Source organism: Sinocyclocheilus rhinocerous, unplaced genomic scaffold, assembly GCF_001515625.1.
Source record: "Sinocyclocheilus rhinocerous isolate Xijiao unplaced genomic scaffold, SAMN03320098_v1.1 scaffold4684, whole genome shotgun sequence".
NCBI lineage: Eukaryota > Metazoa > Chordata > Actinopteri > Cypriniformes > Cyprinidae > Sinocyclocheilus > Sinocyclocheilus rhinocerous.
In genome coordinates, this window is record NW_015661982.1 from 32,344 (window position 1) to 47,368 (window position 15,025).

Here is a 15,025-nt window from a genome sequence, read left to right on the forward strand (position 1 = left end):
TTTGATGAAATGTGAGAGCTCTCAGACCCTGCATAGACAGCAACGCAACTGTAATGTTCCCAGGTCCAGAAACGTAGTAAGGACATCGGTAAAACAGTCCATGTGACATCAGTGGCTCAACTTCAGTTTTGCGAAGCTACGAGAAAACAAAAATAACATAATTTATTTAACAATTCTTCTCCCCTGAGTTACGTCTTCCGCCATTTTGGAGAGTACCCAAGAGCATAATCGACGTAATCAGCGTTGTTTACTTTCGGAGGAGAAAGTGCGCGCATGAACGTAATCAACGTTGTTTATGCTTGGGGGAAAGCGTGCATATGTGTTGTGATTAGGGCTGAACGATTTTGGAAAATAATCTAATTGCGAATTTTTTTACCAATATTGCGATTGCGATTTAATATGCAATTATTTTTTTTAAAGCTTTAAGGTGTAGCTATGAGAACTTACAAAGCAGGTTAGTTGTAGAAGTATTTGGGGTGATCATGAAGTAAATCAGGTAGGCCTCAGATGGGTGTGCACTGCTGTCAAATCTGGGTTCTAGAAGTAAAAAAAGAAAAAAATTAAGCGAATATCATGTATGATCTTAATGAGCGCTGTCTCTGTGCTGTGATGCGGTCGGAAACCAGATTGAAAATTGTCCAGGTATCCATGTACATAACGCTGCTGCCACACAGATCTAATACAAACATGCTATTTCTTTCCCACCTTCAAAGACATAACCGACTGTTTTGAAACTTGTGTGTTTTTGATAGTTTAAGTGCAATAAGACATTAGTTTAGTACTCGCATGCCACTGCTTTCTGTGCACATGCTTCAGATATATGCGCACCGAAAACTGTAAATCAGAAGTTTAAACTAATATGGTTTAAAACTTATGAATTCAGCGTGATGGTCTTGATCAAAACCAAACAGATGTTTTTTAGCAGAGTAACTGAGGTATGAGCTGTAAAGGTACAGCCCTATTTCAGCAGCTCATTTGCATTTAAAGAGACATGCACAAAAACAGCGTGTTTCTGCTTACACTCAGAAAAGGCAATTTAAAAATGGTATAATGAATGACCTGTGGGGTATTTTGAGCTGAAACCACATTCTGGGGACGCCTGAGACTTATATTACTTATTGTAAAAAGGGGCATAATAGGTTTCCTTTAACTAGGATAAAGCTAATAGATGATGTGTACAATTATGTTTTCCTGTTAAAAATGTGTATTTTTCCTTACTTGTTCTTTTTGTTATCCCAGTTTAAAGTCAACCAGAAATGAAAACATTTAGCATATGGATTTCGTTTAAATTACCTAGACTATACTTACAAACAAATACTCATCATATATGTATTTTTTTATTTTATTTTGAATTTTTATTTTATTTATTTTGTTTAATTTAAATTATTTAAATTATATATATTTAATTATACCAAATATTTATTTATTTATTTATTTTCTTTTTGACTCGTACACATCACATATTAGAGGTAGGGCAGAGGAAAGTTTGTGCTTAGGAAATATTTTTATAACTCCTGTTGATGCTGGTGGTGCAGAAATGATGCATTTTGCTTTTAACACAATTAATTTTGATTGTGCGTGTGTAAGGTAGGGTTGTGTTTATTGGTGATTGGATTACTGTTTGTCTTTTGAATTGTGTTGAGGTCATAGAATATCTTCCCAGAGTTCATAGTTTGTCCCTGGTTTTCTAAACAGACTTGTGGCCAAAATTAATCTTAACCCATTACAAATCTAAGGATTTTAACCTCTAGCATCCAGACCCTGACTTGTTCATTACCATGCCAACAGCTTTGTCACCCTGACAACAGTTCTGCACATTCTCCATCACACTAGTCTGTGTCTGTGAGGGACAGAGGTGTAGCTAATACAAACACCGAGAAGATTATAGCAGCTCACAGTGTTTAATAAGCTGGCTGCTATCTTGCTAGAGTGACAGGGATGAATAGTTTCACAAGACTGGACTTGCCTTCGTAGAGTGAATGTTTTCTTTAATTGCCATTTCATTTTCCCTCTCTCTATCTCTCTATTGCTCCCTCATGCTTTCTCTTTCATTCACGTTATTGTATTGTCTTTCATTTCCAGCTATCCATCTGCAATTGTTCTCATCTTGTACTCCGGTGCAGTCTATTCGTTGGTATTCTGACCCTAACCAATCCTTTTTCCCCCTGAATATCCAGGAAGATTCAGAAACATTGTTAAAAGAACCTGATCCTAAGTCTCCTAATGTCTTGCTCATGGCTATAGACTTTGAAAGGAAAGGAAAGTACGTGATTTGTGGCCAAGTATGGTGACCCATAGGCTACTTGGAATTTGTGCTCTGCATTTCACCCATCCAAGTGCGCCCGGGGTTTGGTGCCTTGCTCAAGGGTCTCACCTCAGTCGTGGTATTAAGGGTGGAAGAGGGAGCTGGTCATTCACTCCCCCTACCTAAAATCCCTGCCGGACCTGAGATTCCTTTGGGTTACAAGTCCAACTCTCTAACCATTAGGCCACATCTGCCCCCTGCAGAGCCCTTTGCTCACTGAATGGGCTCTGACTCGGGACAATCTGCCAAGAAGAGCATTGTATGTGTCTCTTTTTAAGGGGCTAAATATCAGTCTCTTATCATTCTCTTATTTTATTCTTTCTTACCTTATTAAGTCTCGGTCCTGTTCTCCAACTCTTCCCAGACTGTTCCACACCGCTATCACTTTTATCCATCCCTCTTACAAGTCTCCTTGCTCTGTCTCTCTGTGCCTTAATCTTTCTCTTTAGTGCACACATACTTTCTCTTGCCTGGCTTTTTGCAGCTTTCTGCCACGTTTTGTGGTCTCAGTGCCGCTGTGCTCCAGACAAGTGCTCTTCAATCCTAAGGAGGCTTTGACACCTTGCCTCCAGTCCACTGGGCTTAAGTGGGGTTTAGCGCTTTGAGCTGTTAGCTCAAACAGCAACAGCATGGAGGGTAGACGAACAGATCCTGCACTAGGGATGTAACGGTATGAAAATTTCATATCACGATTATAGTGACCAAAGTTATCATGATTATCAATATTATCACGGTTTTGTTAAATTTAGATGAAAATGTTCAAAAATAACTGATCTGCACCATGGCTAGAAAAATACTGCTCTTTAATGAATCATGATGAAACTTGGAGGGGTAGAAATAAGCGAAGAATAATAAAATGGATGGGAGTATAAAAGTTCGAGACATTCAGGTTGAAGGACATGTTTGCTCTCCCTCAACTCTAATGTTTTGTTTGTCCACCTCTCTCCGTTTCGTTTCTCACACTGTGACCTCCTCACACATTAGCCTTCCCGCCTACTTTAAACGAAGATTGCATTCTGGCATTAAAAAGCCTAATAATTCACGGTTCATAGCATCTAATCAGTTAATTATTAAATTCAAACCATCTGTAACACGCTCTGATCTCGGCCCATGCACTATGGAGCGTAGAGCAGCATGGCATCTGCAGAGTCAAGAAGCTGAAATGAAAAGGATGGTCCATATGGTCGAGATTCAAAATGGAGGCATCGTGATGCTCGAGCTCGGTGCCATGCTGTTTCCGTGAGGCAGAGTTTCCAGTGTCCTGCCAAGATGCCAAGGATTCACTGTCTCCGAGGCTGGCTGTGAACCAGCAGTAGGGTTTACTGTAAGAGATTATGCAGGAGAAGGTGAAGATGGTGCACGATGTCAACACTCCTGCTGTCAGCCATCTTAAAGACTCCAGTTCATGTGTCCTGTCCTCTGTGTCCTTCCACACATAAACTCTCTGGCCCTGGCCCAAATGTCACCCTCAGCCCTTCTCAGAGTCCTGTGCTATGACCTAATGCAGTATAGATTGTCTGGTAGTGTTCGGGCTGAGCAAATAATCGAATGCGATTTTCATGCGCATCTTGTCAGTAAAGCCGGTTCTGTGATTAGTAGTAAATCTCCAGCACGTGCATTCAGATGGAGCACCGTTTACTACACAGAGCCATAGTTCACTGACAAGCTACGCAATATCGCGTTCAAAATCGCAGGCGATTCTTTGCCGATTTTGAACGCTCAAATTCAATGTGACTGCCGTCATGTTACAACACCCATGTTCAGATTCATATTTGCATATTGTTCTTCTATTTTTGTTTTTTCTCTTCTATATGTTTGTTTTATATTCCTCTCTCTAACTGTGCAGTGATATAATTGCAGCTATTACTCTTGGAAATAGATGCCTTACAATGCATACACATTTAATATTCATATTTTCAGAGGTGATGTTAGACATGAGATGAACCGCTATACAAATATATTTGTGCTATTGTTGGCCACATTTTAATATAATGGTTAGGCTCTGGAATGACAGGGCTTCATTCCTATTCTTATGTAGAGATTTAAGGCATATAAAGATGAATTTGCCAACCGAAGTTTATGCACTTTTGTCCTGCAGGGTTTTATTGTATTGATTTATTGCGTGTGTGCGTGCTCATAGTAGCTGGGCTATGCGGATTAATGTGAGAGCGGATAAGAGTAAATATTTGCCTATATCTTCAAGTGTGTGTTAAGGCATAAAATACATTTAATGACTTAATGGCATCAGCTTCTTCTTGAGACCGAACACCTATTGACTTACGGATCAATGGCTGAATGATGTGATGTTCCTTTTTCTGTTCTTGTGTATGTAAACGTAAGTGTTTTAAGTGTGCACATGTGTAAGTTTGTACCTGCAAATGCAGTCAGTGCTAGCGTTTATTTCTTACAGAACTCTTGAGATGAGTCGCAGGTTTCGGGAAGTATTTATGTAACGTTGATTGGCTTCCTTTTTTCTCTCGCTCTTTCTGTGCCTCTCTGTGCTATAATAAAAGCTGAAAGGGAGGAAACTTGGCAGGAGCTCATATTTGAAACTGTTTTTGTCTCCCTAAGGACATTTCCTACTCACTTTTCACAGCTGGAAAAGACATTGTCACTTATATTGCTGACTGCGTGTTAAAGATAAGGGCTTCAGAACGACCAAATTAAGCAGAGGGGTTTATAGAGAGCGTCTCTGCTTGAGTCTTATGGACAGCACTTCCGCTGCATAGTAAATCTCGTCAAGGCTTCTGTTTTTTCCTGAGTGCTCTGGGTGGTGGCAACCTATTGATTAAGAATATGTTTACTAGAGGTCGACCGATAGTGGATTTTACCGATAGCGATAGCTAGGTTGGACCACACTGGCCGATACCGATTAATCAACCGATAGTTTTTAAAATGGTAAACGATTACACAAAGGTTGCAGCTTGACGCAGTCTACAGATTCACTGAAATCAAAATCCTTCTCACAATTATCTTGTGGAGCAGGGCACTCATGCTTGTGGTTTGTGTAGGCCAACTTGTAAGTTGCTTTGGGTAAAGAGAATCTGTTAAATCATCTTGGGCCAGTCCCTCTTTGTTAGTAAAGGCTATGAAACTATTGAGAATTTTGACTTGATTTAGACTTTCAGTTTAAAGGAACACTCCACTATTTTTGAAAATAGGCTCATTTTCCAACTCCCCTAAACAGTTGAGCTTTACCGTTTTCAAATCCATTCAGCCGATCTCCGGGTCTGGCAATGGCACTTTTAGTTGTAGCTTAGCGTAGATCATTTAATCTGATTAGACCATTAGCATCTCGCTCAAAAATGACCAAAGAGTTTCTATATTTTTCCTATTTAAAACTTGACTCTTCTGTAGTTACATCGTGTCCTAAGACCAACAGAAAATGAAAAGCTGCGATTTTCTAGGCTGATATGGCTAGGAACTATACTCTCATTCCAGCGTAATAATCAAGGAACTTTGCGCAGCAAGGCGCTGCGTAATATCATTGCACCTGCTGCACCCATGGTACGGCAGCAAAGTTCCTTGATTATTACGCTGGAATGAGAGTATTTTCAAATTTTTCACTATTTTCAAAAATAGTGGAGTGTTCCTTTAAATACTGACTCAATCTGGGAATTCACCAGCCATCTTCCTGTTTTTTGTTAAGCTTTAAAGAATTGTTCAACCAAAAATAACAATTCTGTCATCATTTATTCACCCACACATCATTCCAAACCTGTATGGCTTTTTTCTCTAAAACACAAAAAGAGAAATGTTACTTTTTCTTCTCTATATATAGATGAACAGACCCAAATTTAAGCCCTTATTCAGTTATAATCTTTCTATCCACTGTAGCTTTTATATCTAATTAACACTTCAATGTGCATTTCCTCTAAGGGTACTATGTTTGACTTTTATTTAAAAAAATATAATAATTATATTAAATTATAATAAAAATTGAGGTCAGTACTTTTTTCGTTTTCTTTTTTTTTTGGTAAGAAATTGATTTTCATTTAGCAAGGACTTAAATAATTAAAAAGTGAAGTGAAGACATTTGTCATGTTATGAAAAATATATTTTAAATAAAGTAAACACTGTTCTTTTGAACATTCTATTCATCAAAGAATCCTGGAAATAAAAAGCGTCTGTATATTGTGTACTTTTGATGTACACTTTTGATCAAATAAATGCAGCCTTGATGAGCAGAACAGACTTCTTTCAAAGCAACTAAAAAAATCTGACTAAAATTTGGTGGTAGTGTAAGTTTTTTTTAAAAATCATGCAGATTTCAGATACAACCAAGAATGTTTAAAAAAAATTATGCCTTTAACTCTTGAACTAAGATGCCAAATTTTTAACACCAGAAATATCACTATTTCCTGAGAGTGTCAAATTATAATAATATGAAGAAGGAATTTCATTCCATTTGTTCATCCCACAATAATGGTCACAGAAAAAGCACCAAGGAATGTTTATGTATGTATTCATTTATTTATTTTTTACTCTTCCTCAGACAGAGATCTGATCATTTCCTGGCATGTTGTTGCTTGTCTTATTGTGGATTAGGTGAAAGGTTTAAAGTTATTGTGTCTCTCACACTCTCTTTCCACATCCCTCGCTTCCCCTCCTGTCATCCGTGCTCACATCACTTTCTTTATTCCCCCCTGCTACTCTGACATGTCTATTCAGCTCACTTTTTCTTTCCCTGGCCCCCGCTCAGTCTCTCCCTCATGGTCTTACTCCCCTCTGTCTAAATCCAGCTGTTGTGTTAATAGTTTTCCTGCCTGGAGAGCCAAGTAATGAGATTCCATTTGGAAACCAAGACCTTTCGGCTTGAAGAGACGTTCATGTTTTTTATTTATTTAAATGTTTTTTCCTTTACTTGACTGGGCAGCCTCTCTCTTTGCTTTGACCTGTTTTCTTTTTTGCCTTTTCTTCATTCAGCCACATCTTTGTGATTTTGGTTTGATACTTTTAATGTCCTTTATCCCTTTCAGTGTCACTCAGGGTTTTTCTGTCTTTCACATGCCTTTGTTAAGCTCCGATTCAAGTTGAAAGTTTAATTGCTAGAAATCTATATTGATTGTAACCTGGAACAAGTGTGTGAAGATGATATGACTGTGGTTGTTTTCTGCAGCTTTTTTCTCACTTTTTTCTTTTGCAGCTGGACAGACTTTATTGATGTAACTTCTCCATATGGCTTTAAATTGTTTAACCTTTGACTTGACATAACTGTACTTTTATTTATTTATTTATATTTTTTGCTTCATTCAGCTGCAGGTGCTCAGATGCTGTGCTATCATAGCTGTTCAGATTCATTGCCATTCTGATTCATAAGCTCTTGGCTATTCAGTTGGATTCTTAATTTAAATACATTTCAGGTATAATGTCCATAAATATAAAAAATTATTCTCCTAATCTCTAATCTCCTAATGCTGCATATTATATAACAATATTATACAGCAGTGTTTCAGACTGATACAAATCAGCTCATAAGAGTTTGTGAACTCAAATTTACAACTCACAACCTAGGCTCATTTGAAAAACGTACCTCTACCTACATTTTTGCATAAAAAACTTACCTATACAATTGACTGTGTTTAGCATCTGAAATGAACACTAAAGATAGTAAAACGGCAACAACTTTTATTCCTTTTCAACCAATTTATGATTACAGGGCAGATTATCGATTAATTGAAACTTATTTTTTGTTCTTTGCACAATACTATGACCTCAAAATACTTTCACCATAGTGCATGATTTGTGAACTAATACATGTTGATGTTTGCATCACATAGCCAGCTCCATATGTATGGCTTTTCTGACTATAGTAAACTTGCTTCATAGATCACCTGGTACAGCATTGCACTTGTGAGTCCCGTGAAACATGAGTCATGTTAAAAGAGCTCAAAGACTTGTAGAAGCATGCTAAAATGGTATGGTTGCTTCAGCAAATGCATTTTTACAATTGGTTAGGTTTACTGTAAGAGCCGCAATACTTAAAACAACCAACATAATAAACTGTTGCCAGATTCATGTTCATTTAAGATAAAACTGAACACACTTAGCTCTACTCACTGCACATTTCACTTTGAAGGTGTTGCGAAATGTGGAACAGTATAACATTTTGCAGGCTGGTTTGTACATTCACACTTACAAAACACATTCACAATGATTCAGGAGCAGCAGCATAGATTCAGCAGGATAAGAAATGTTGTGCACCTGTAAATTGGCAAAGAGTAAAGGATCAGTGTTATTTTAAGAATCAGTATCGCAATTGTTCTGAAGAATATTTTGATTTTAATTGGAAAATCAATATTTTTATGTAAATGCTAATACATCTTGGATAGTGTTGAAAGACCACTCCTTCACCTATCAATCAGTTATTGCGCTAAAACAATTTTTTTTTGTACATCTGGGGTTGTTAACAGACTCAAAATCTAAATATAAATGGGAGTGTCAGTGTCCTAAGAGCCTTCCTGGACAAAAACCAGAATTAGTGAGTCAGGAAAGATGTATGCTAATACCAGGTGAACGTCAATCTGTTTCGGTTGAATGCTCCTTTTCATGTGGTCATCTGAGATTGATGTTAATTCCAGATACAAACAGGGCCCGAGCCAGTCTCCTGTCTTACGTGTCTGGCTGCATCCGTCTCCCACTCTCCCCCTGCTTGTTTTTGGTCTTCATGTGGAAGCAGGCCTTGCCTGCTCGTGCGTGGCCTGAAGGTGGAAGTGTAATTTCCTGTGGCAGACAGGCTGGGAACAATTGGTGGGGTGTGGTTGAAGAGAAACAGGCTGTGAACACACTGCCCTATGGTAACTCAAAGAGGCAGGCTGCTGCGTGGCTGCCGAGACAAAACCGAAGAGGGAAAAACGAATAGCTAAGCCGCAAACCCCCCCCACCCCCCTTAAACTCCCGGCTCTTTCAGAAGGGTTTGTGTTCAGCCAGGCCTGAGAGTCGGGCTGTTGTGTTTTCTCAGGCTGAAAGTGGGGAGCACAAGAGAGGTACATTAGTATCGCCTCATTGCCATTTATTACGCTCCTTTGTTCTTCTGGAGCGCCTTCGTAATATGGAAATAATTGAGCTCTGATAGAGCAAATGCCAGGACATTGTGTTTTTGTGTGTCATTCTTTAGTTCCTTGTGCTTGTGTGTTTCATAGTGTGATGATCTCCATCAGACAATAACAGAAGCCTAAATTGTTGATGATGTTGCAGATGTTTTTGAAGATTTGCAGTCTGAGACTGTACAGAGGACATGACACAGCTTTCACATAATGCATATCATAACTCATGCATGCATTTGTCATTTTATTTGTTTAGTTATGTATTTATTTTGTTATTTATTGTGTGTTGGATCTCGTAGATGGTTTTGTTAATCAGTCTTCCGGTAAATTTTTGAAGAAATAGTGTGTTTAGGGATGTCTGTTCCGCACTAAACCAGATCACTCTCTTAAAGGATTAAATCTTGTTCGTAGGTGTTGTGTCCAGCTGACTGTCCATCATCGCCCACTCTATGAGTCTGTTCCAGACCTTATCAAACAGTATTCATTCTAACAGAGATGGAACCTCATCAGTGACTGATTGGGAGCAGTCTCCATGTGAAGTGACTCGCACAAATAGCACTCCATGCAGGAGACTTCCTTAATTCATTCCAATAGAGTGCAGTAGTGGGGTTCCGGAAGTACAAAATAACATTCACTTTCTCCATTGAGGAATTGATTTTGAACTATAACTTATAAACCTTTAAAGATGGACCTACTTTGAGCTGCAAGGATGTTAATTGATGGTATATGCTTTTTCTGAAGCTATCAACCTGCATTATTTCAACTTTAAAAAATGTAAATAGTTCCTGGTAGGAAAACTACATTACCCATTATTCTGCAAAAAAGTATTTACCAATCAGACAGTCAAAGATGGACCTACTTTGAGCTGCAAGGATATTAATTGATGGTCTGTGCTTTTTCTGAAGCTATCAACCTGCATTATTTCAACTTTAAAAAATGTAAATAGTTCCTGGTAGGAAAACTACTTTACCCATGATTTTGCAAAAAAGTCTTTACCAATCAGACAGTCACAAACAGATGCCAAAGAACATTTTAGTGCCCACCCACTCCATGAAGGATTGAGAATGACAAATGAGTCGTTTCCCTACACCAGGGGTGGCGAACTCCGGTCCTGGAGAGCCGCAGCCCTGCAGAGTTCAGCTCTAACCCTAATTAAAACTCACCAGCCTGTAGCTTCCTAGTAACCGTTCAGGTGTGTTTGATTAGGGTTGAAGCAAAATTCTGGTTGGTTGGTTTGGTTTATGGCTTATAACTCTTAAAAGAAGACTTTTTAATAATCCCTATGGGAAAAATACTTCTGGAACAAATGTCACTGAAAAATTGGTTGGCTGCTTTTGCGCTTTTTCCCCCCAGGCATGTTGCTTAGCAAACCAATCAGCCTTTTAGGCTGTTGTTGTGATTTCCCGAATCATAAAAACTCATAGCCTGCACACAAATATTGGGTAAGATTGTTAAATCGATTGAACTTTTTATTAGTAGTTTTCGGTTTTGAATGAATGAATTATTTCTGTCGTCATCAGTTATTTTTACAGAGCTTGTTGCTCTCCCAAAGGATCCATGTGATGTTGCCTTAGATTTTAGCCAAAAACGAGGTATCTTGAGAAAAATTAGAATTAAGTTGCCTACCTTTTAAAACGGCCTTTGTGCCACAAGCACGTCTTATGATGCCTTGAAATGTTTTTAGGTTTTTGGATCAGTATCTCTCCTTATACAGAAGAGCAGACAAAACTGTGCTTTGATTGAGACATCTGTATTATAAATCACTGCTGCTTTTCTGACAGCCTTTTGTTTGTGATTTAAAGGAATAGTTCACCCAGAAATGAAAACTGTCATTATTTGCTCACCCTCATCCTCTGAAACCTGCATGATTTTCTTTCTTCTTTGAAACACAAAAAGAGATCTTGCACAAAAGGCTAAAACCAGAGACTGTCAAGCTCCAAAAAAGACAGAAAAGCACCATACGATCGCCATGTTGAGAGGAATAAATCGATAATTCTCAAATCTCTTCCATGCTTGTTCATATTCAAACCTGGTGCCTCAAGATGCGTTTCACCAGTTTTAAAGTCAGTGATGTCAGTTAACAGAATATATTTGTGTTTTTCTTCCAGCGTTTATCATGGCTATTTTTCCTTCAGGTCATCCTTTTAGTAGTTTGATGTAGGCTTTTAGTGATTAGAGTTGTAGTTTTGTCAGCTTTCTGCCTCTTTTCTATCGATCTATTGGGAAGAACTAACTGTTTTACCCTTTTGTTTTGCTCACATGGAGGACCCAGAGAGGATGTGTATTAATCCTGGGTGCTACCTCTAATAGAATGATCAACTCCTGATGTTGTGCACACCATAAATCTTCGCCCCACTCGCTGTCTTCCTCTTGTCAGAAAGTGCAAGAGTGTGCACTTCTCCTGCGGTGCACTTTCCAAGTGGCGTTTCATATTTATTTCCCCTTCCCTGTTCTGCGGAGGGAGCGCAAGCGTGTTTCTTTGCAGGCAGGGGGTGGTTGTACGACATAGTGTGCTTTTAAAGCGATTTTTATGTAATGTTAAGAGTGTTTGTATGTTTGTTTCAACTGAGGATGTGCCACTTTGAGGTTTCTCTCGTACGTACACAGTGAAGCAGACTTTTAAATCTGCTAGCTTTGCATTCACTGACATTAAATGTTCTTTAATAGCAGTGAATTATACATAAAGACCAATGCATGTTTTAAAAAGTGTGCTTGGACAAACCTGCTTAATAATAGCCCCGCTTTTTGGGATCCACATTCATTAAAAAGGCATGGTTCTTAAGTGAATGTCACAGGCCCATCGGTGGTTGGGCATCTTGCTAGATCTTTCCTGCTCTTAAGATAGATATGCCAGATCTTAGTGTCCTGTATCAAAGACCCTGTCCCACATTTGCCTTTTAATCTTCGTTGGATCTGCATAGGATGTTTGTACAGTCCTGACACAGTTCTGTGAAGCCTGCGGGCCACAGCAATCAGTCATGAAGATCTCCCTCTTGTTATTAGTGTGGGACCGCAGAGACTTTTGCCTTTTATCAGATACACAGGCTTGAGATCCATCTTATGCCAAAATGTTCCTATTCGTCAGTCAGCGCTGTTGCATACTTGCACAAAGGGGCTCATTTGCAGTCAAGAGCATTTATTTCTCTTTTTGCAAATTCAGACATGTATAAACATGCTTTTCTCTTTTTATTCTCGTTTGTTCATCACACATGCAGCGTAAGTTCTTCCATTCACAAAGCTCTTGAGAATGGTACAAGTGGAGAAATCTCATATTGAATGTATGCAGAGATTCTCACACACAAAAAGCAACTGGTCCCGCTTGCAGTAACCACTTTTGCTTATAGATATCAGATCTCAGCTGGCCCACCCATCATGAGTGCGAGATCCATCTTATTAACTGTCTTCTCCTGCTGGGACTCAATATGCAAAGGAGATTGTGAAAAGCTGAACGCAGGAGTAATGCGGAGAGACATGCAGGTACGTTTGACCTTGCATATAAAAAGCAACGTCTTCATTAACAAACCATCAGCCTGTCTCCAAACGGCATGTTCTTCTGTTCCTTCAGGTGATAATTCACTGGAATTAAAATTGTTATTCCAACCCTGTATGATCTTCTGTTGCAAAAGACGATATTTTGAATTTTTTTTCCATAGAAAGTCAGCGGAAATGACATGAGGGTGTGCAAATGATAGAATTTCCATTTTTGCCTAACATTTACCTTTAACACAGTTCATACACAAACCCAGGGATGGGTTATAATGCAAGGCTTGTTCCTTTAGATGAGATGCACACGCATGCTGCTCGTGTGAGTTTTATAAGCAGCGAAGGATCAGTGGTCTGTGCCGGTTGAATAGACCCCACAGCAGAGAAGAATATTCCAGCGCTGATTCTATTTGCATTAACTCAGGAAAAACCAGCACTTCCCCTCCAAGTGTGATTCACAGGTCAAGGTAATGCTCATATCTCGCCTGTCAGCAGAAGAACGACAACAACAGGGGTGATAGAAAATGCACACACAAATACAGATACAAGCAGAGGTGCAGAACACTATGTACCAGATGATGAATGAACTGTTTTGATGCACTTCCTCCTCTCTGCGTTTGGTCTTGGACATGGATTGTGGCAATGCAGTTGGGGATACTTGTGTGTGAGAGAGATACAACGAGAGAAACCGTGTCTGTGAGTGACCTTTAGTGGTTTGGGTTCCATCGGGGGCAGATTAATTACTCTGTAGCATTAGCATGACGGGCCCTGTGCTTGTCGGCTCGCAAATGTCACCTCATGAACTTCAGCCGCTTTGATTAGAAGTGAATGTACTTGCTTAATAAGAGATTCCCTAATTTTTTTTCGTTGTGGAATGTTTTCCCTCCCGTGGCCTCAGTTAACTTGTCCCTTCAGCGCTCTTGAATGGTGACTTGAATGGATAAAAATGCCTCTGTCGGGGATTGAAGGGTACAGAGTTGCCATCGTTGTGTGCGATGAGGTAGTTACAAGCAATCTAAAAACAGCGGCCAATTTGTAATTGGCACAGTGGAATATTGGGCGGTACCTCGCGTTTAATTTGAGTTAGGATAACAATTGTACATGGTGAATTCAATCTGGGGCACTTGCAGCACTCTGTACTCTGTTTGGAGAGGATTTGAGAGAGTATAGGCCTACTCACAGAACATGTTCTTAGAGCGCAACTGATAGGATGAAGTGAAATGTAACATAGGAGTCTTGAAACTCCTTTTTTAAAGGGTTAGCTCACCCCCTAAAAACAAATGGTCCTTTACTCACCTTCATTTCGTTTTAAACTCATTTGTTTATCTTTAGCCCTATTCGGACGGGACTAGTTTTCCAGGGGGTCGTTAGAGAAAATTGTTTCACAGACGTACTTAGCGATTTTATTCCCGTCCGAATCTGCCACGTTTTTGCTTTTCTCACACAACCTCTGTAAAAATTCCAGAGCAAATTACCTACTGTTTTTCGGCAAACTCAATGATCCTCTGAAAAAACTAATCCTAATCCTAAAACGAATAAAATGCAAATGCCTGTGATTGTCAACAAATATATTTTTCACAACCCGTTTCCTTGTGTGTTTTGGCCAATGTGAACTACCGTAGATGTTCTTACCGTGCGCATTTTTGATATGTTTGCCTCCCGGCAAAGAAATTAATAAAAAAATAAAATCAAGAGCCAGATCACGTAAACTGTTAAGACTGGCTACTGTAATATCAACGTTAGGTAAGATTACTCACCTTCATTTCTGCACTCAATTACATAATGTTTTAATTGTATATTTACCTTTACGAAAATTAAACAAGGTTTTACTACAAATAAATAAAAAAAAATTTAAACTTTAGTTAAACTAAAGTAACCACAAATTAATCATGGTTTTGCTATACTAGCCATAGCTTAACCATTAACTGTGGTTATTCTAATGGTAATCTATGGAGTCAAAATAATGCCACTTATATATGCAAAAATAATAAAGTTTTGCAAAAAAAAATAAAGTTTTGCAAACGAAAATGAAAGTATTGAGAAAAAATAAATGTGTTTTTTGCAAACAAAAATAAAGAATTGCAAAATATAAATGAAACGGCACAAAAGCAATGATTTTGCAATACATATTTTCCATGGCCATATCTACTAATTTATTTGCAACGCTGCTTTTATTTTGCGTTTCAGTCAA

General features: G+C 38.7%; 1 long non-coding RNA gene across 2 annotated transcripts in view; it reads left to right on the top strand.

Annotated features, from left to right (window-relative positions):
- Positions 1 to 15,025, top strand: part of LOC107726988 (uncharacterized) — a 69,077-nt gene that overhangs the window by 12,369 nt on the left and 41,683 nt on the right. The window contains exons 1-2 of one of the 2 annotated variants that reach the window (XR_001638316.1): positions 3,184 to 3,194; positions 4,731 to 4,736. The exons of the other annotated variant lie outside the window; for it this stretch is intronic. This is a non-coding gene — a long non-coding RNA (uncharacterized LOC107726988). Of the gene's footprint in view, positions 1 to 3,183; positions 3,195 to 4,730; positions 4,737 to 15,025 lie in introns of those variants that run through there. 2 annotated transcript variants of the gene reach the window in all.